The sequence below is a fragment of the Coptis chinensis genome, chromosome 7 (assembly GCF_015680905.1).
Source record: "Coptis chinensis isolate HL-2020 chromosome 7, ASM1568090v1, whole genome shotgun sequence".
Taxonomy (NCBI): domain Eukaryota; kingdom Viridiplantae; phylum Streptophyta; class Magnoliopsida; order Ranunculales; family Ranunculaceae; genus Coptis; species Coptis chinensis.
In genome coordinates this window covers 94,926,402-94,946,363 of record NC_141462.1, presented here as the reverse complement: position 1 = coordinate 94,946,363, position 19,962 = coordinate 94,926,402, and the positions used below count along the sequence as shown (strand labels likewise).

General features: G+C 37.3%; 1 long non-coding RNA gene across 1 annotated transcript; it reads left to right on the top strand.

Moving 5' to 3' along the window:
• Positions 1–12,344: 12,344 nt before the first annotated feature.
• Positions 12,345–19,660, top strand: LOC147490186 (uncharacterized). The gene is made up of 4 exons (XR_015203252.1): positions 12,345–12,777; positions 12,888–13,103; positions 13,196–13,328; positions 19,525–19,660. It is a non-coding gene; the product is annotated as an uncharacterized LOC147490186 (long non-coding RNA).
• Positions 19,661–19,962: the final 302 nt, after the last annotated feature.

The window sequence follows — 19,962 nt, the reverse complement described above, 5'->3', positions numbered from 1 at the left end:
ATCTATTCCAATCTAGAAGGTCGTGATTCGCCATGAGAATGGGTGGACGACCTCACATGCTAGTTAGTATGGGTAGAAATGCCATGAACACTAGGGATTAGAACTCGATGGGTAAGAACGTAAGAATCGAGATACAAGAATCTATGCTAGGGTATTAAGTTGGATTCGAGGTGGATTCAATTCCCTCTAATCCTTTATCTAGATTCAAAACAATCATATCAAATAGCATTAGAAGTTAAATTCAACATAATCAATTTCATATAGGTATCGAGTATAACACCCCTTCGTAAAGCTCTCATTGACTTAAGACCGACTAATTAGACTAGAAAACATTCCATGCTAGAGCACTAGAGTGGAACGCAATTTGTTACTCCACTCTATTTCGATAGAATTGAGAGTAGAAACTTTGATAAACATATAGGCTCATAAGATAGTTTTAGTTTACTTACATTTTGAGTTCAAATTCATTCGACGTAAATTAAATTATATCAATTTTATGTTTTATCAAATGAGTCCGCCGCCATCTTAGTTGCACTTTTAGCATTGTTATCATAGTAGAATTAGTCATTTTTAAGTCTCATTAAACCCACCCACCCTCGTTTGATTCATATCTTGTGGGTTATCCGTTTCAGTTGAAAAATTCGCGACAAAATTACAGCACTAAAGCGTCAAGCCTATAAAAATTTGCTCTATAGCCTAGAACACGGAGCCGACCGCCGCCGCTGGGCGTGACCGGACCCTAAGTTATGGAACACGAGCACGACCCCCAAAACACTGGAATTTCAAGTTAGTTACGACGGCGGCTAAATCTATGCGCGCATCCTGCGCCTAAGCCAAATTTACGGATTTCTAGAGGTTTGTTTTTTTGAACCCGATTTTTAAGTTTTTCAGTGTTCTAACTTGTTATTTACAATGAACACGCGTAAACAAGGCGTTATTTATAAGCGAAGCAAGGACGCTATCGGTATTCCTTTCTTCCATACCTCGAATCTCGGTTAGAGGTTCATACTAATATATCAAGATTGTTTGGATTGTTGTGGTGTTTAGACTTAGACTTGCATGAGATTAAGGTCTGGTGGGAGAAAACACCAAAGCGTAATTAACCGTCAACGTCAACAAACAAATCTATCGAGTATACCAATCACTACACCTCTAGCTACTATTCCACCAACCACGGACATAATGGTTGAAGAAAGAGAGACTCCTCTCTCCGTTTTTTTACAAAGCCTTGGCGATAGCCCCTAAATCTTGCATCGTTTAGCGGACCGAGGGGATTTTGAATTCCCCAAACATATTTAATTTGTTACCCGTTTTCCATGGTTTAGACCATGAAAAACCTTACCAACACATCGCGTAGGATTGAACAAGTCCTTACAACATTCCATCATCCTACGGTTGGTAAAATTTTGCGGAACAAATTAAACCGAGGGTATTTCCTTCACCTTAGCCGATAAATAGTTAATGCCCTGCCTAACTCTGGACAATGGGACTCGTGGGCTAAACTTGTTCAACTGTTTATGGAACATTTTACCCACCCCTAAAAAGACGGATGAGATGCTTTCCAAGATTCATTTTTTCCCACAAAATCCTCATGAATCGTTTTTAGGCTTGGAATCATTTCAACGATCCGCTTATTGAGTGTCCACACCATAACCTAGCAAAAGACACGTTAGTTCGTTGCCTTTTTCAAAGGACTTCTACATCACCATAAAGAAGTCCTTTGACATAATAAATGTGGGTAGTTTCCTAAGTAAAGGAGCCTGGGAGGCTTACAAATTTTAGAAGATCAAACTAAACGTAATAACAATTGGGGGGTAGTGATGATATCCCCAATAGTTCTTCTTCAATGATTAAGGCCGGTATGTTTGAGATGAAACCCGATCTAGAACTTAAAAATTTAATCGAATCTCTAACTAAAAAGGTTGAGGCTATTTACGTGCAACAAAAGCCTACCCCCCGTCATGAATGTTAACTCCAACCCATGTAATGTCTGTTTGAGTCCACGAGCACCACGACTCCTATTGTCCTTTAAGCCTATGAACAACAACAATTAGAGCAAGATAATTGTACTCCATTAATAACTATCCTATTCCTAATGCCCCATGGAGACAACATCCGAACTTTAATGAAACAATCAACAAGTTTCACCTCCGTGGTCTAATAACCAAAATGTTAGGCAAGCGAACAACTATAATCAAGCTCCACCTAGGCAAGGCCGGGGACTAAGTCAGGGGAAATTATAATAATTATAACAACCAAGCTTAACCCGACAAGGTTTAGCACAAGGTCGGAGGTAATTATAATAGTTATAATACCAATAGAGGTATCGTTCGGTTAACAATAGTAAGTATCACAACCCACCCATAAATTCCCGCACCACTTGGGACTACTACACCTTCACATCCGGATCAATATAGACGCCTTTATACAGGTTACCCAACAACTTTTCCAATGTCAAACCAACAGATCTTACAATCCATAAATCAAGGCATACAACGAGTTAGCCCAAGAGAAAGCCAAACCAAAAGGCGTGTTTCCGTGAAAGTTGATACCCAACCCTAAAACAACAAATACTGACCTTTGAGGTAAACGGTAATACTTTAGTACATAAATGACAATAGTAGGTGACTGAATGCCATCACCACTCCCGGAAGAGTGGTTGATAACAAAGTAACTATGCCTATAGTTACCCCATCAAGATACTCCTACACGGATATCGAACTTGAAGAGCCTACCAACGTAGAGGTACCGGTTAAACAACAAACTAAGAAACGAAAGCCAAGGTAACACATCAAGTCGAGCCATATTTAAATATAGAAGCGAAACCATTATTTCGAAGTTAGCCATGCTAACTAGGGATACAAACTTTGAGGAGATTAGGAACGTTTTCAAGAATCTAACAATAAACCTTCCTTTTCTCGAAGCTATTAAAAGCTCCCCTAACCACGCTAAGTTTCTTAAAGAGTTGGCACTACTAGGCGTAAGACCAACATACCTACCTAAAACGCTTTTTAACCTTGTCCTTTAACAATTCCCAACTTTATCCGAAAATAATGGAATTGTTAAGTACAAGGACCTCCTCGGTAGATCCCATCGTAAAATGCACCTTAGGAGATTTGCGTTATTAGACACGGGGCAAGTGTTAACTTACTCCCATATTATTTGTATAAACAAATAGGTCTACAGGAAATGCAACCTACAAAAATAATGTTGCAATTAGCTTAACAGTCAATTAAGTATCCTAAGGGTGTAGTGGAAAACGTGCTTGTTAAGGTTCGGGATTTTTACTATCCCTCGCGATTTTGTTATCCGTACTGAGGTCGCCAACGACTTCAGTCAACCCGATCATCTTAGGGAGCCCCATCTTGGCAACCGCCAACGACTTATAAATTGCCGCGATGGTAAGATGTCCTTATCTTTTGGCCATCTTACAGTTGAGGTAAATGTTTTTAAAATGATGAAACAATTACCAGATTTGTCTATAGATGGGGAGGTTAGCATGATCGAGAGTTTAGCTCAAGATTATTTTAACAACACGTTTCCCGAAAACAATATGTACAAATTCATTTCTTTTGGAATTTTAGATTTTGTAAATGACTCCTACTTAGAGGAAGTCAGCACCATCCTTGAGTCCACACCAATTGTAGACCCTTTCGGTTGCTCCACATATTAAGTATGAAGACTTGCTACCTAAGCAAGTATTCATTATGCAAAAAAGGAGGGACCGACGTTTTAAACATCTATTGATTTTCCTTCCACCCTGTTTTTTAAACATCTTCCCCTTGAGTTAAAATATATTCAACTTGATCCGGATGGTAGTCATCCGGTAATTATATCTTCTCTTATCTAAGAATGAAGAGACACCGTTTTAATCCGAGTGATTGGGGAACATCGGTCTGCGATTGGTTTGTCCCTAGCGACATTAAGGAATTGACCCTAATATTTGCACTCATCAGATCCATTTGGAGGATAACGCAAAAACTTTTGAACCTCGCTCCGCTTTGAACCCTGACCATAAAAAAGAGGTGGTTGGGGAAGAAGTCTTACGATTACTCGATGCGCGGGTATCATATACCCAATCTCGATAGCGAATGGGTAAGCCCCATTCATGTAGTTCCTAAGAAATCGGGAGTTACCATGGTACGTGAACGGAAAGGGTGACTATGTTGTCACACAAGGTCCTATGAAATGGAGGATTTGTATTGATTATGACGCGTTTAAATGCTATGACACGAAAGGATCACTTTCCTTTACCTTTTATAGATCAAATGCTCGAACGCCTAGCTGGTCATGCTTTTTATTGTTTTTGGATGGCTACTCGGGGCTATTTTCAGATTATTATTGATATTGATGACCAAGAAAAGACTACCTTCACATGTCCCTTTGGAACGTATGCCTATAAACGAATGCCTTTTGGCCTTTGTAATGCTCCTGGAACCTTCCGGCAGTGTATGCTTCATATATTTAGTGACATGGTAGAAAGCTTTATGGAAGTTTTCATGGATGATTTTTCTATCTATGGAGACTCCTTCCTTCATAGATCGTTTGTCTAACTTTGTCTAAGGTTTTGACACGGTGTGAAGAAAAGAGCCTCGTTTTTTAAACTGGGAAAAGTGTCATTTCATGGTGAAAAAGGCATAGTACTAGGTCACATTGTATCTAGTGATGGCATCAAGTAGATAAGGCCAAACTAGATAAGATAGCGACTTTACCTAAAACCCACGGACTGTCCGTGATATTAGAGCCTTTCTAGGCCATGCAGGTTTTATAGGCGGTTTATTAAAGACTTTTCGAAAAATAGCTAGGCCTTTAACTAATCTGCTTTTGAAAGATGCAATCTTTGATTTTAATTTTAACTGACGCAGGCTTTTTGAAACTTTAAAAGTCGCCTCTAACCTCTGCACCAATTATCTGACCTCCGATTGGTCTAAACCTTTCGAACTCATGTGTGATGCTAGTGACTATGCCTTGCGTTGCGTTTATGGTATTTGTGAAGATATCCGAGATAGACAGATTGTAGTTCGAAAGAAGCAAACAAACCTTCAGACGAGACTTGAAATGCTCGGCGGGTTCAGGACGATATCTTGTCTAACATGGAGACTATCCACCAAAGATCAACAAGCCCAAGATGCAAGACTCGGATCGAGATGGAAGCACGCCATTGTTCGAATAGAGAGATGCTATGACGCATGCCACCCGTGGAGGACTCTGTTTCAGCCGAGTCCAACAGGCATGAGCGTCGTCGCCGAAGGACAGATGGTTCAAGCCATTCTCCATGCCAGGACCAATCTCCATCTCCGGGCCCATCTTCATCACATGGCTAGGTGTTCACCATCAGTTGTGTTCAGCTGTTATTTCATGGTTTTGATTGTTTTATTAGTTGGATTTTAATTAAGTAGTTAAATTTAAATATTAATGTGTTTGTTTTATGTTGTTTGGATTTAAATTTTATTTTTAATATAATTGGTTAATTTCGAGTACTGCTTGTTTTTATCATTAATCCCACCTTCCCGACTTGTTTGGGGGTGGTAATATTTATACCGAGCATAATTCGTTATATGATCATCCGCGGTAAAGTAGTCTTGAAGGAAAGGTTGATAATTTGGCCGATATCGGCATATCTATGATTTGTGTGGTGGTAGCATGAAATCTAGGGGAGTTTAGAAGTTACTATTCTAAATCCAATATGAAAGATACCGGATTTTTAGAAAGGATTTTGTTTAAAATGGTTTGTTTCGTTTTGGGTTTGGAATTTTCTATTTCGAAATTGCCTTAAAACAATTTGGGAACTTGCCGATTCGTTTTGGAAGCTCATAACCTATTTAAACTCCTTTCATTCTACACTAACGAACCACCACAATACACCCCACCATCATCCCGCAAGACCTTTCACTCCAAGCTTTTCCTTCTTTTTCCTCTAAATTGTTTTCAAAGATTCTACGAAGCGCTGCCTGCGATAATTTCACAAATTTTAGTCGAGCGCGACCATGCTCCTTGGCGTGACTTCGCTTCAAACACCGTAATAGCAAAACCCACGAGCCGACCACGCTTATCTATACGAAGCAAGTCTGCGCTCCGCCTGCTTTATGTCAACGGAAAATTCCAATTTTCGTGAGGGTCATTCCAGGATTTTTGGAACTGTTCAAAGAGTAGTTGAGATGACATCCCCTATAGTCATACCCGAACAGTCTTTTCAAGACGTGTTGGGCAATCGGTGACCTATGGACATTGGTTCCGACACAAGATCCTCGCATTAGGATGGCGCCATCTACTGGGTAAATGATGACGATTCATATTCACCACACTTCATCGCTTATTTTACTTAACCACGTTAAATTCTATTGTCGGGATGGAGAACAAGAATTCTCCGTCAGAGTCGATGACACGACACATTAATTCAATAAAAATGTGGTCGCTTTAGTTTCGTGGATTACCAATACCGATCATGTTCACACATGGGCATATATGACCGATAATGCATATCTTTATGATTATACATATTTCCATGAGTATTATGGGGGGAGGGTATTTCGAAAGTAATGGACTGTGGGCTTATATAGCATTGCCCTTGGTAGCCTTTCCCTAAACGTAGGCACCACCATGTTATTCATCCCGATGAATATTTTGGGGGAATGAGTTCATTTCTCGCAAACAATCTTGGTTTGGTGACATTTTCCTCGCTTTAGGCGAGGGGGACGCCGATATGACATTCCCCGAAGTTTTAGTTGCTAGTCTTAAGAGAGCCCAAACCATGAGGCTAGAAAGTATCTTCTTATGCCTGTGTTGGTAAGCCGATCATCGCGAAGTTGTTTACCTATATAAATTGCACAATTCACAGATTGGAAAAGGGTTGAAGTCATGAGACCCACCAATTGGGTGGTTCGCTCATTGCGAATAATGACTAGGCCGGGATGGCAGGTGCAGCCTCAATTGGTCGCCCCGTACATCCCATCAGACATAATAACACTTAACAGGTTAGCATTAGTAGATGATAAATGGCAGCAAGCTTGGCAAGTTATAATGGACTGGCAGGATGCGAAGGAACCTCATCTCTTTAATGAGGAGGAGGACGTTTAAGCGGGAGATAAGGTAAGTTTTTAGTTTTGTTATTGTCTGCTTATGTCCCAAGCATATTTAATTCTGTTAACCCCATAATGGGTGGAACTCTTATAGAGTTGGGTCAGTATTTTTATTTCCTATATTAGTATGTTCTAACATTTGTTTTGCGGATGCCCTGAATTTCACGCGTTTCCATGGTATTGTTCTACCCTCTTTATTTAAATGCTTTGAGGACAAAGCATGCTTCTTGTTTGGCAGTTTTGGGGGGGGGGGGGGGGGGGATAGAAACACGTGTAATTAAGGCATATGTTAGGATATAGATATATATAATATGCATTTGTTTTCAAGTTAAAAATTTCAAAAATATAAATAAATAAGTTTATGCTATACACTTAGGAATATTGGTATTGTTTTCCTTCTCTATGTGCTTAACAATCTAGAAGTCTCACGTAGCTTTTGCATCAGAATAATTGTTAGCAACTTAGGTTAATATGTAGGTAATAATCTTTGCATCTATCTATAAATATATTACATGAGTATCTATGATTGTTAGCAGTAAGTTTCTGAAATCTAGGCTAGAGTACTTATTCTACAAATCATGTGAGAATATAGCCTAAAGCCTTATATGAGTGAAACATTTGAGAAATGACACAAGGGAGAAGTAAAATCCGGATAGAGAAATCACACGTCCACTTGCTTGATCACTATGCCATATCCTAAGCGAGAATTTAGGCCCTCTTTGGATCGATATAGCCAGAAATTCAAACCTATGAATTATTTTCCGCTAGTCACCCCTTTGAGCCTTTCTTTAGCTTTCCATAAACCACAAATCCTTTACCCTGTTACAAAAATAGAATAAAATAAATAAAAAATAAAAAAAAAAAAATCAACCTACCCAATCTAGAATAAGTCATAGAATAGAATGAGGAAGAAAGAAGAAGAGAAAAACCGGTGTAAACAAAAGTTAGTTAATTGCTTCAGAAAATAAAGAAAAAAAGTTCCCATCCAAAGAAAATAAAAATAGAAATAGAAATAAAATAAAAACTCCGAAAAAAAAAAGAATAAAAGGAGTTTAAAAGCCAAAGAAAAAAAAATATGGCTAAGGATGGAAACAAAGTATAGAAGCAAAAGTAAATAACAAGGTTTTCTCGAAGTTACATAATATGAAGACTCTACTATCTCAGACTTGTCCTTTTGAATATCCATTTCCTTCCTTCTTAAACCATCTCCTAATCCCCCCAACACCTAATAAAGACCTCTAGCTCAATTAGGAATAGGTTAGGGTGATAGTAAGTGGCAGATGTGTTTGATTGACTCCGGCTTCCTTGTTGTCATTGAGATTGTAAGGTAAAGTGTGCCCCATCGCATCAACAAAAAATGGAGTAGTGAAAACTCGAGAGGAAAAAATCGAGTGGTTTTCGTCTTGACAATTATGTGAGGACCTACTTAAGGACGCTATTCCGAGTTTTCAGAAACGAACCTGCTAGGCATTTCATAGTATTACTCATAGTATATATATTTGTATCATAGATGATTGATTATTATGCATATATTAGTTTAGGTTTTTAACTTGGTTATTCTTATTGGTTGCTAGTGAGATGTATAGATAGTTGGGACATGAATGAGGAAACAATAGTTTTATTTCTTAGTCATTGTAGTATAGTTGAAGTTTGTGAGTACCTTCACTGAAAACTCTCACGAGGTTATAACTTCGTCCACTAGGGAATTCCTAGTGGTTTAAGGCCTTGTTGCATATATGGTCAATGCAATCGCGACTCAAAGAAAACGAGTAGATAGAACTCCATTTTTGGTCACTTATTCTAATTTCTCATCTTTGCTCGAGGACAAGCAAAATGCTGTTTGGGGTGGTTTTATAAGAGCCCAAAAACTGTAGTTTTAACCCAGACAGTCATACTTTTAGACCAATTATGTGAGTAATAATTAAGAGTTAATATCGATTCGTGTTTTATGCATTTCAGTAAAAGTCCATTATGTGTAGAAATGTGCCACTTTAGCGAGATAAAGGAGCAAAGATCGGTTGCTAAGGAGTTCTGTGATTAAATGCCAAGATTCAAGAAGACAAAGCCTCTGTAAAGCCCGGTCAAAAGATGAAGAGTCAAAGTCCACGCGGGCAGAAATAGTGCACAAAGTCAACAGAACTTCTGAAGACCATATCTTTGGACTCAAACCTCGGAATTGGGCCTACCTTATGTTAAAACGACTGGCTCGGAAAGAGCTTTCCAATGGTCTAAGACTTGATCCAATCAGAGAAGCAGAAGTGGACGAAAAGTCTAGTGAAGCCAACTGCAGCTGAATAGGCCTTTTTGGACTGAAAGTATTGGGTTTTGGGCCTGATTCTCTGGCCCAAAACATGGCTCCAAGCCCATGCACGATTTTTGGATCTGAAAGTATAAAAACCAAAGCTTAGCTCTTTATTAATGGTAGCTAGTTAGACCTAAAACAATATAGATAATTCTAAATCTAGTTTTCAGTAGATTAATTAAATTTTAGTTCCATTTTCAATTCTTGTTTTAGATTAAGTCTTTGAATCATTGTTCTTGATTGATTAGATAAATAAAATAGTTATTTTGTCAATTTCGATTTTTGTCATCTCAATTTATAGATCTAGTTTTAATTCTTGTTGATTATCATTTCGTAGTTTAAGTAGATTAAGTAGATTAAAACATTGTTAGTTAATTTAGTTAAGTTAGAATTTTAATATGATGTGTAGTTATAATTCAATGGGAAATGATGGGTTGATGACTCAAGGCTAAAACCTCCATTAGAGGGGTTAGTGAAGCCTTGATGAAAACTTAGTGGTATAGTGTAGAAGCATTGTAGAATCTATTCCAATCTAGAAGGTCGTGATTCGCCATGAGAATGGGTGGACGACCTCACATACTAGTTAGTATTCGGTAGAAATGCCATGAACACTAGGGATTAGAACTCGAATTTCTTGCCGTAAGAACGTAAGAATCGAGGTACAAGAATCTATGCTAGGGTATTAAGTTGGAGGTGGATTCAATTCCCCTCTAATCCTTTATCTAGATTCAAAAACAATCATATCAAATAGCATTCGTAGTTAAATTCAACATAATCAATTTCATATAGGTATCGTAGTATAACACCCTTCGCAAAGCTCTCATTAGACTTAAGACCGACTAATTAGACTAGAAAACATTCCATGCTAGAGCATTAGGAGTGGAACGAATTTGTTACTCCACTCTATTTCGATAGAATTGAGAGTAGAAACTTTGATAAACATATAGGCTCATAAGATAGTTTTAGTTTACTTACATTTTGAGTTCATCGTTCATTACGTAGGTAAACTATTCAATTTTATGTTTTATCATCACTCTTCTTCTTCTCTTCTTCTTCTTATGTCCCATTTCTCTCTCCCAAATCTCTCCTAATTTGCTCTCTCTTAAAAAAAAAATAAAAACTGAAAGCCAAAAAAAACATATATCCCTGATTGTCTCCTTCCTAACTTCGGATTTCAATCGGTCGAATTGATCTTATTCCTCTCTTCTTGCCTGCTCAAGAACCAAAAGAGTTACTATCTATGTTCCTACTGTGCAGTCTATTGGTTTTCTGGGGCTGGGATTTCCGCTTCTTGGTTTAATTGGAGCAAAAACTCCAACTATTGCATCTGCTTGGCTTGTTGTAGCTGTTGGCTTGAAGTCTTTCGGCCACTCTGGCTTCCTTGTGAATTTTCAGGTTTGTGGTATATTGGAATTTAAAGAACCGACTTGGAACTCTGCAACTGACTTATTTCTTACATTTATGATCTTTTGCTCCTTTGGATGTAATCAGGAAATCTCTCCGCATTATTCAGGTGTTATACATGGTAATACTACCAATTTCTATCTTATTTTGATATTCAACTGATGCTCTCTCTCTCTCACTACCCTTTTTGCATTGGCAACAGGAATATCAAATATTACTAGAACAATGGCTGCTATCATAGGCAATTCCAGCCGGATTCTTTGTCGAGATGATGGGTACTTTCCGTGGATTCCTGTTATTAACTTCATTCCTATATTTCATGTGTGCTTTTATCTTTGTCATGTTTGCTACTAGAGAACGTGTAAATTTTGATGAAAGTGTTCATTAGAAAAGCAACTTTGTAGCTGTTCCTTAGAAAAGAAACCCCCTTCCCTTTAAGTCCACAAAATTCAAAGCGGCGTGCACTTGATATTGAAGATATCATTTTCTTCAGACATGATTATTGGAGAAAGAGAATTTAGAAAGAGGTATGTAATTTCTCATATGAGTTTTTTTTTGTTGATCTTTGAGTTTATTATTTTTTATTTTTGATTCTTGGTACCCGACAAACCCACAAGCAGTTCGTATTTGTATATGTGAATGAATTTCCCCCTTCACCGCACCACTTTTGATGAGTTTTCCTGAGTCAGGTTGTATTCCCTCATAAATGAACCTGAGGGTATATGTGAATGAATTTCCCCCTTCACCGCACCACTTTTGATGAGTTTTCCTGAGTCAGGTTGTATTCCCTCATAAATGAACCTGAATAAGATATACAGACGCTTTGAGGATTTCAAGGAATCAAAAACAAAAGCTATAAGGGACACTTGCAGTGCGAGAGTGGTTTTAAATAAGCAAAGTGATGCAGAAGTAGCTTTTGGTAGTGCTGCAACGTTTAGCATTTTTGGACTAGTACATGTGATTTACTAGCCAAAATATTTGCAAGCCCAAGTATTTTTTCTAAGTCCCTTCAATAAATTAAGGCGATGTGGTAGTAGGTTACCTTAGTTTCCGGCTTCAAAATACCATTTTTAAGAGATGTTATGAGCTCAAGTCAAACTTCTAGGTTATTCTTTCCTTGATTTTTTTTTCCTGCCATTACACATTCAAGTAAATGCGTTACCATTGGGTTTCTAAAAGATCAGTGCATAAGAAACGAAAAAAATAAATAATAGTAATGGACAATTTGCTTGGGTTGTGCATCTTCCCAAAGGGTTGTTTTCATTTAATGCCTCTTTACAATGAAATTTCTTAAATGCTGCCTCTACTTCCAGTGCCCTCAAATATCTTTCTCCCTCTGTTCAAAAAGACACTGCAACCGTCAAGAGGTAGTTTATCCATGTTTCAATACCTACCACTAACACCATCCAAATACTAACACAAGTGGTTCAGGATGGATTTGGGGATTCAAAAGCGAGCTTGCCATTTTAAAGTGTTTGTGTGTGCATCATTCCCATTTTTTGAAACTTTTTCAAAATGCACATGTTAGATTTGAAGTTTAGCCTTCAATACAAATACATATATTTTCTTTTAGGATGATGGGTTATCTCAAATTCACTTGAGCCTCTTATGTGTATGTTGAATTGATGCTTTATTATGAGACTTGGCTTTGTAGGATGAAGCTTATGTATTCTTAGTTTGGTGATGACTGTTCTCAAGGTTAAGAAATCTTTCATTGGAATGACATATGTATATATCTTATGCTTGCTCTTGTGTGAAATCTAAATGAGAGTCTAAATTAGCCGGTTTGATATCTACATAGGTTAAACTATAAAACGTGCATGGCCTCTATTTCTTGATGGGAGTCTAAATAGGTTAACGAGAAAATAGGCCTGCTAGAGAAGAGTCACTTGAAGAGTTTTGGGTTTCATGAGTTTGAACTGTAGAACAAAATTCACATGGAATTCTATGATAACGGAGGATTGGAGGTTCATATTTAATTCTTGATTTCAGGTAATTTCCACATTGATTTTTCCATGATATATAACCATGCATCTTGGTTAACTAGCAGTGCAATTGTTTATAATTGGTTTTATGCAATTTGTTGGTAGGTATGAGGTTAGGTTGCATTTGTTGGAGTTGGATGTGTCTATTTCGATTAATTGAGTTACAGAGCCTTGGATGACAATATGGGTTTTGAAGGAATTGAATGTAGGCAAATGGTTTGAGATAGACAGAGTGAGTCTGAGATGCGTCAATAGGGTTGTACCAAATGTCTTCCAGAGTTGTACTTCATGAACACACTTTGCGCTCGATATCCTTCTGTGAATTTTGTCAAGGTAAGCATCCCACAATGAAAATATGTATGATGGTGTTATACTTTAACCTTTTACTTCAATATCTTGATATCTTTTTATGGTATTTTCTGAAGGTGGATATTGAGGTGAGCACAAAGCGTAGCCAATGTTGAGCACGTGAGAATTGTTCCAATATTCAAGATATACAAAAATGGTGCCACTGTAAAGGAAATGATCTTCCCAAGCCATCAGATTCTGAAATACTCGGTCAGGCATTAAAGTCTCTAAGTTAATATACACTCTGTTTTTTATGTTCGCATCTCCCCTGAGATCTAATGCCTCAGTTGAAATTGGAAGGCCCTCTTCCTAACAAGTCTAATGTTTGTGTCCGTCTATTTTCATTGAATTTTGCAATTTTGATGAACCTTCAACTTCTAAGGAACTATTAACTTTCTAATCTGAAATCATTTATACATGTTATAGGTCATTTGAAGGACTATTTTGCACGCAAGTCAATATGGTTGTGATTATGATTGTGTACATGTAGATACATTTTGTAGTAAGAATTTTCTTTCTATCATATCCATTTTCAAATTGAGGAAATAATCCAGCACCAAATTTGTAAAGCAAGCATGTTTGATTTCCTTTTTTTTTTACGGTTTTGTGTGGAAGAAAAATCTTACATATAGTAGGATTACCAGGAAGTAAGAATGGTCTTTTGGGATATAACATTTTGGGAATATAACATGTAGTTCTTTGCTTGGAGTGAGTATTTTACTATGAGTCCTTCACTTGAATGGTTGGTGTTTGTGAATGTTGTAGCCTTATAATTAAGCAGTATGAACTTAACCCCATTAATCATTGATATTCTATCATTATATTATTTTATTTTTTAGGGTTTTTAATATTTTTTAGTTATAAATTTTAATACACAATTTTTTTTTCTCGAATGTAAATGTAGGTTTACAACAATAACCAAGGTAACCATGCTATTGTTTTCTTCGTGCAATTTTGTCATCTGTAGTTATTTGATATTTTTTTCAGCTCTTTTTGGTTGATGGTACTGTAAATACTTCTAATAAAATCTAATGAATGGGAGTCATACATTATAAACCATTGTATCTATCCTTTTACTGTTGTGTACTTTGTTTATGAAGTCTACCAAGACATTTGGTAATGGTTGTGCATATGTGCACCAGTCCATATCGTGTTATTGTTTCCTTTTGGCAACTTAGTTACCCGTTGGTTTAATCACATTTGTACTACTGCTTCCAGTCTACCATAGTGTTTTTTGTGTTTTGTCATGCTACTATCATGCACACTGGTTAATGTACACACATTGTACATATAAGAATACTACGTGTTTGTTTTACTCATTTGCTAATCCACTAATTATCTCGCTTATATTGTATACGAAGACTTTTTGTGTATATATGTGATTAAATGTATACAAAATTCACTAAATTCTTTCCCTAAACTCTAACCCTTAAATTCATTTAATCCCCGATAGGTTAGATGCACTTTGGCTAGATGTGCTTCTTCAATTCAGAATTTTCTGCTATAGGCCGGTATGCAAAAAAGTAAATGATTGTTGTAATGAAATTGCAATATTGATAGTTTGGTATCATGTCAAGGAAAAGGTGGAGAATTACAATCCACTAGAATTGTCCTGGCACGTATAGATTGTCGTAGGATATGCATCTCTCTTCTTTAGAAAACGCGCCCCCAGTTACAGGAGAATTCATATGTCGTTTTTTCCTTTCAGTTTTGCCTTCACATGCATATTTGTTATCTTCTTCCAGTTTTACCCTCGCCTATTTCATGTAAAGTTACATATTTGTAACCCTTAAGTAATAAGTCCCTCTTAGAATCACCGACTGTTTTCAAGACTTTGTGGGGCAATACCCCCGTACCATTTGCTGATAGGAGTGGCCCAGATTATCTACTCCACTCTCTCTCTCTCTCTCTCTCTCTCTTTCCTGCGCACACCAGATTTTCTCAAAATAATAACCCTGTCACACCCCGAATTTCGACAGAATTCGGAAAAACATTATTTGTCCCCGACTCTTTGATCTCCGAGGTGTGACGCACTCTCCACTTCCAAAAAACCCATAAACAGTTTAAATAATGCGGATAATTAAAAACCAGTAAAAATTTCAATTAAACAAATGTCCTCTTTATTACAAAAATTTACAACTAAGATTATGTTACAAATCTCTTTTCAATAACTCCTTATTTAAAATTACAAATGAAAGTACAATTACATTGTCTAGACTGAAAATCTATATCACCTTAAGGGAAAACAAAATACATCCCGAAATGCAATGCTAATTAAAACCACACGCAGCTGACCCAACCTTCTTCAACACTAAACTGTCAAAACTTATCAACTATGTTCATTGAATGAACACACCCGATAAGCAAACATGCAAATCGGGTCAAGATTATAAAATCTTTGGTGTGAGTAGCTCTAAAAACAACATATACTTATACAAATATATACATAATCCTTATGGCAGTTAGTTCCTCCACCGAGGCGCCTTAACTTTCAACGACTAATATAACATATTTAACTCCAATAATCTAGGCAGGTAGTTCCTCCACTGAGGCGCCTTAACTTCCAACAACTAATACAATATACCATACGCATAATAAAAAGGCATTTAGTTCCTCCACGAGGCGCCTTAGGTTCTAACTAAAATACTAACCAGCCAAACACATACAATCATCTATCTAGAGATATATCATTTACCAACAATATTACCATAATTATATTAGTTTAGACTTTCTTTGTATGTCCCTAAAATCACGTCGTATCTATGTCTTACCTAGTTTCCCTGGCTACCACAATCGCTACCCAACTTAACATGTACATCCACATGCCTCCCCTTACATAATGAACCACTCCGTGCGTAACCACCCTTAGCGGGATGCCGCACACCAAGTAAATCCTCACACGGAAGCAATTATGTAAGTAATGCCACTATTCGGCATAAAATATCGCGCGTCATCGTTCTATTTTTGCGAACGGAATAATCAAGCCACTATTCGGTTATTTCGCCAGAGGGCCATTCAAATTTTAACTCAAACGCCGAAAAGGGCCAAGAAGGCCATTCAGATTAAGCGAATGCCGGAAGGGACAATCACATGAGTTGTGGTAGTCGGGTTCTAGGATTTTTCGTTACGTAATTTATTCAAGTGTCATACATTAATGACTCATAATAAATCCACTATATCAATGCGTGTCAATTACCTTATTGCACTAAGCCATAATATTTAGAAATATCTCAATTATATCTCATAACCACTTTCATACTTTCACGTGCCAATATATTATTGCACTACACCACACTCCCGTGGGCAAATATTCACCAATACTATGCTACCTCATAGTAGCATCTTACATATATAATAATGGAGTATTTATACATTTATGTCTCTAAAACTATTCCATTTAATATATATATATATCCCAACATATATATGCTTTACACACTACTCATGTCAAATCTTAATTAGATAATGACAACTAGATTTATATCAGCTTCCACAGCATTTCCACATTTAATTTGTCCATACCATTTACAACATAAAATGTAGCACAATTATACAGTCTACAATCCATAATCAAAGCCCAATATATATATGTTTTACACACTACTCACGTCAAATCATAATTAGATAATGAATATAAACAAACGTGTGAAAAACTAGAAAAGTCAACGTTTCCTATTCAACGGTCAACGGTCACAGTCAAAGTCAAATGTCAATGGTCAAAGGTCAACAAGTCCTGGTCAAAGTCAACAGGTCTTGGTCAAAGTCAAACTGTCCTGGTCAAAGTCAACATGTCCTAGTCAAAATCAACGTGTCCTAGTCAAAGGTCAACACATCATGGTCAAGGTCAAACTCAACATGTCATGGTCAAAGTCAAACTGTCGTTTCCATGTTCGACAGGTTCATGGTCATAGCCATGGTTCATGGCTAAGGTCAAAGGTGCATGACTCATGGGCTCATGGGCTCATGACCAAGGTAAGGGTTCGGACCCAACTGGCCAAGCCCAAACCTTATATTGAACTGGTCCACAAATTAATATGGAACCGGTCCGAAACAACGGATTAATCCGCCCAATAACTAACTAGTGTTTAGGCCCAAAACTTATATCGAACCGCGAAAACATAATTGGATTCTACGAAAATCTTTAAATTAAACCGGTCCAAGAAAACTAGTTAGATTTTGGCCCAACCACTTAATCTAAACCGAGTCCAACAACTTAAAATAGAATCCGGGCGCAAACAAAACCAAAAGAAACTCGCCCAAACAAAACAACCAAAATCGGCCCCAAAACTTAAAATAGAATCCGGGCCCAAACAAAACAAGCTAGGGCCCAAGAACTTAAAACATTTCGCCCAAATGAACTAATTAGCTTTTTTGGCCCAAAGACTGAACTCGCCCAAGTCCAAGCCCAAAGTAGACCAATGTGTCTTCTTCCTCCCTCCCTCCCTCAGCCACCTCTCGCGCTCTCTCCTCCACCACCACCACCGCGACCCTCCAAACTAACCGAAATGGTTCGGTTTTGATCCCCTAGAAAACCCCATCTTCTCATACCCACAAACCCCGATTCCTCATATCCGTAAAAACTCAACCCGACCGCCATTGGCGCCTGTTCAAGGCTCCCAACAGCCCAACCACCGTGCTCCAACACACCCCTTCCATTGACAACCAACACGACTACCTTATAAATTTCATTTAACCCTTCCTCCACACTAGATTGACATTTCGTCTCCGCCATTAACAGAGCTTCGACAGCTCCCATCTACCGCCCCACACCATTACACGACCCCATCACCAACAACTTAATCCAACCCCGATCCATCTCGCCTCCACCAACAACCAATCAACCCAACCAAAAATAGCCCACGACAACAAAAAGTTCAAAGAAACAATAAAGGCAAGAATGCAGACCATTCCTTTATTGGGCTCGCAAGGACGACGCCTCCTCCCAAGTTTGGAACCGCTCCCACATTTCACTAAAACCAATATCCACACCACTTCATTATCCCATTTCGACAAATTCTAATGCATTTCAATAACACAGGATTTCAACAGTTCAGCGGTGTTTGACTAGAGTTTTAACAAACTCGGCGAACACGACGTCGAATAAAACAATATAATGAACAATATATAAAAATAGAAACATTAGACAATATACCGATATTCGAAAACGATAAATCCGTGATATAGCAAAATAGCTACTCCTGAATTAAAACCCGACCCTAATTTAATCCTCCCAGAGTCCGAACCGTCAAGGCTCCACCTCTCCAAAGAAACCAAACTTCTCTCTCATTTTCCATTTTCATTATTTTTTTATTATTTTAAAACCCTATTCTCTAGAAAAATGTGTTTATATACTTGGGTCCGAAACCCAAGCCCAAAACATACTCGGGCCCAAAAACCAGGCCCACATGTCCCGAGTCCAATCCAACCAATTTTTTTAAAATAAATTATTTAATTAATTAATAAATAAATAAAAACGTATTTTAAAAATATGGGCGTTACAAACCCCCTCTTAGAATCTCCTACTGTTCCTCCTCAATATTACTCCCTCCTTCGTCAAAGTCTGCCTAAGCTCTGACGGCACCTCCATTCAACTCAACTTTTCAATAATGGTGTCGATACTTGCTACTTTTCAACCTGAATTTTCGGACCCTAAGGTGTGTAATTTTCTTCTAATTCTTCTTCTTTTTCCTGTTATTTATTTGGAGCTATTTTTTTCATATATATTTATTACTCTCCTCAATCACCTTCCTCATTTGGGTATTCATTTTGTAAATTGTGTAGGGGGTTATTGGTTTCATTAGCTATTGACGTTGTTCTGCATGCACTTAAAATCTTTTCATTTCGTAGTGCTCAATATTTAACACTCTCCTGTATCACCTTGCACGTGTAGGTGAATATGTGTTTTGTGGTTATAGGTGATTGATTTGATTATTTAATTTGCATTGAATAAAGTTATTAAACTTTTTTTTTCTTTTATTGATTTATATTTGCTATTGATATGATTATATTTTTATTATAAGTCACTCAAATACAGATTCTCCATAAGTCATATCTCTCCTCATTGTAAGTTCCCTTAATGTGGTCATCTTCTCTGATTCCAATAATTTATTTTGCAATTTCCCATATACTATATGTTCTTTTCTTGCATCTTTTGCAACTTCTATTTCGGGATCGCAATAATCCCTATTAAGCACTTTTGACTCATCAAAGATGAAGATCATAAACTTGGCAAGCAATTATGTGTTGTTCTATTATTCTATCTACTTCAATTGTCAACGACTGTGAAGTTCGTGCTTTCCTCATGCCAATTTTTCAGATTCCACTTTTCGGTGTTCGCTACGTCTTTTTTAAGGTACACAATGTCCATATATAAGTAACATATAATCTGAATAATTTTTTTTCTAAGTGTTAACAGGATCACTACTGAGATTATCTCTATGACAAGTGCACATATGGCATATAGCATGTATGTTGGGCCTCTCTTCAATAAAAGCTTAGTACCTACATGAACCGTGATGTATGTCCTGAAAAGAATTATATAGTACTAGCCTCCATCTATTTTCGTTTGTAATTTTTGCAACTTCTTTTGTGTTCCAACCTCCTCTACTTTTGTTTGTAATTTTTTGCAACTTATGTTTGTATACCTTTTGTTTGTAATTTGCATTTCTCTTTTTTGGACGATTATATAGTTTTTTTGCTTAAATTTGATAGTGCTCTCTTTATTTGACTTTTGCTGAGCTGAATTCTAAAGAAAAAAAAAAAAATACTCTCCGATCCATTAGGCGGTCAATGTTCTCACGCTCACGCATATGACTTTGGAGCCAATTGGAAAGAAATGATTGGG